The following is a 3,053-nucleotide window of genomic DNA, read 5'->3' on the forward strand; positions in this document are numbered from 1 at the left end:
CTGCCGGTGGCCGAATTTTGTGAAGTTTTGTCGTTCATAAAATTCCCACGAGTCGCTGGGTAAAGAAGAGTCCGCTGCATCAGTGACCCGCGTGATGCAGTAAGGGCTAATTACTGTGAAGGGTGCCCTGGTACTCCACAGGCTCCGTTAGAGGCTGGGTATTTCTTAAACCCCCCCCCCCCCACGTCATCCATCGGCACGGGTCGCATAACACCTTAGCTTAGGGGCTTTAACCATTGGATTTTACGCAACAGCCATGGTTAAGAGCTGTTGCAACCATCCTCCTTTACAGGGGCTTTGGACCCTCTGCTACAGTTCTCAATTATTCAAGTCTATTCGTAAAGGCTAAACTGAACCAAGAGAACTGTAACAGGCGGAGTTAATTTTACCGCTTAGCAATGAAATTAGAGTGATAACTATCATATTACAAATTTGTTATACATTTTATCTATCCAACAACATATTGGTTATTGTTATCCATCATGTGGTTATGCTGTTATTAACGTTTGAAATCTAACGCAACATTTGCCAGTTTCATTTCCAATTTAACAGAATGCATCCCAGTATAGTAAACAAAGACGTAGTCCCACGTCAATAAAAAAATAAAATTTTTATCTCACTTTTAGGTGAATTATTCAAAAATTTATTTACATCAAAAGATGCCTCTTAAGATCTAGGAAAACTTCGTCGAATACACTGTATTGCTACATGGCATTTTTATACTCAAAAGGCGTTTTAAACTTCTGTGCGTTGTGGCGAAAATTTTTGATAATTCATTCATATTTGATCATGTAATAATATTTCTCGAAAGAAAAAGGATTGAGTAGACAGACATGAAACAAACACAAGCCTGGTCAGTGTTCACCTAAAAAATCGTTTCTCATTCCAAACAAAGTACCTGACAAACAATTTGATTGAGTTACAACTTCAGTAACAACTAACCGAAATCCGCTTTGTAAAAGTTTCATCAGTTTTGAATCAACAAAGTTGTTTGCTTGGCGTAATTTCCGTACAACGTAAAAAGAATATTTTTCACAAAAAATACGACGATTATCTTGCCTTTTGACGACACTGTTACTATCACTGGACTTAATCGAGTATATGCCCTGTCGAAAAACCAATAATTATAAAAACGGTTTGAACTTTTTTCTTCTTTCCTCCAGTTTTCAACATTTTCGCAGGTAACATTTTTTTCTATGCCTGAGTTGCTTGTAATGGTTGTGATGGAGTAACAGTTGGTTGGTCAATTGGTTGATTGGTTGGTAAATGGCTGGGCACGTGTCACTTGAGACCCTATTGTGATCACCCACCTCTGTCAAGTAACTCCTATTCCAACCTCCACGAGGTGTCGGACTGGGATACGAGTAACCTTAGCGGAGATCGGGTAACCAACCCCCGGTGGAAACTATGGTCGTATGATAACTGGGAAGGGGGATCGTACGCGTATCACGAAACGCGGCGCCTCGCCAAAATATATTTGAGACGGCTGCCCCGTCGCGAGACTAGGTATCGCAGATCTAGTAAGGCAGCATACCGAATATAATATACTACGAACAATCCAGTTACAAATACGGAACGGTAAGCACACCTGGATGCACCCGAATAGAGAGTCCTGCTCTCAGATCGATCATGTTCTGTGTAATGGTCGGCACTTCCCAGACGTTACAGACGTGAGGTCGTTTAAAGGACCCAACGCTGACTCGGATCATTATCTCATGGTATCCATGATTGTTCAACTTGTTAAAATCCAGGACGACAAGGAGGATACAGTTAAACAGCCTGTGGCTATCAACAGAAGAAGTGGCTACAGAGTACCTGCGGAAGGTTGACGAGCGGATCGAGGTTCAAGTTGGAGGTAACCTTAATGATCAGTGGAGGCATATCCACAGTGCAATCAGCACAACAGAGGGAGAAGTGTTGGCTACATTTTTTCAAGCAAGATACGACAAGCTTCTACTAGAAGATTAATTGAATTACGAATCAAGCGTGTCAGCCCCTATCTTGTACAACGATAGGGAGGGGAACCTTATTACCGATAGAACAGAGGTGGCCAGGCGTTGGAAGAAATACTTTAATGTGCTGTTGAATAGTGAAAAAAAAAACACCGTTGTCCAAAGAAACAGGATGGTGATTCAGGATGATGGCAAAGCTGTGGACCCACCATCCATGGACGAGGTGAAGAAAGCAGTAAAAGAGCTGAAGAACTGCTAGGCTGCTGGTAAGGACGGCACTCCAGCCGAACTCTTCAAAGTCGGGAGCGAACAAATGTATCGTGCTTTACACCGGATCGGATCATGCTAAGAGTGTGGTGTGATGAAATATTGATCTCGGACTGGCTAGAGAGTCTCATATATCCGTTCTACAAGAAAGACCACCGCCTGAACTGTACTATTTATCGGGGCATAACCCTTCCCAACACCGTTTAGAAAATTCTCTTCTGTATTCTGCTCCATAGACTGATCCCGACCAACCACTCTTTAAGATTCTTCATGAAACGAGAACGATCGCTATCAATTAGTTTTGAACCTATATCGATTGATTTTAGTTGTTGTCATTTCATAAAGGTGCATAAAGAGTGGTTGATCGGGATGCCGTTGCCGGGGTCCTTTATTGGCAAATACCAATGAGGGTTTCGAGAGGGACTCGCCACTACGGACCAAATGTTCACCCTGCGACAGATCCTCGATAAATTTCGAGGATTCAACTTGCAGATACACCATCTGTTCATAGACTTTAGAGCAGTGTACAGTTACAGTTAAGAGAATGGCGAATTATGCTCGAACATGGTTTCCCAACAAAGCTATTTAGGCTTATATGTGCCACCCTAAAGGCTCTACATCATGCATCAAGATAGCTGGTGAGATTTCGGACTCCTTCGTGACATTAGATGGTTTGAAGCAGGTAGACGGGCTGTCAAATTTATTGTTCAACATCGCATTGGAGAGTGCTATACTACGCAATGTATACCTATCAAAGAATCGCGTCTTCTGAAGTGCGTTCGCTTTCTCGAGAGTATGCGGTATTGGACATAAACAAATGTTTAAACATGTTCC

This window comes from Wyeomyia smithii, chromosome 1 (genome assembly GCF_029784165.1).
Source record: "Wyeomyia smithii strain HCP4-BCI-WySm-NY-G18 chromosome 1, ASM2978416v1, whole genome shotgun sequence".
Taxonomy (NCBI): domain Eukaryota; kingdom Metazoa; phylum Arthropoda; class Insecta; order Diptera; family Culicidae; genus Wyeomyia; species Wyeomyia smithii.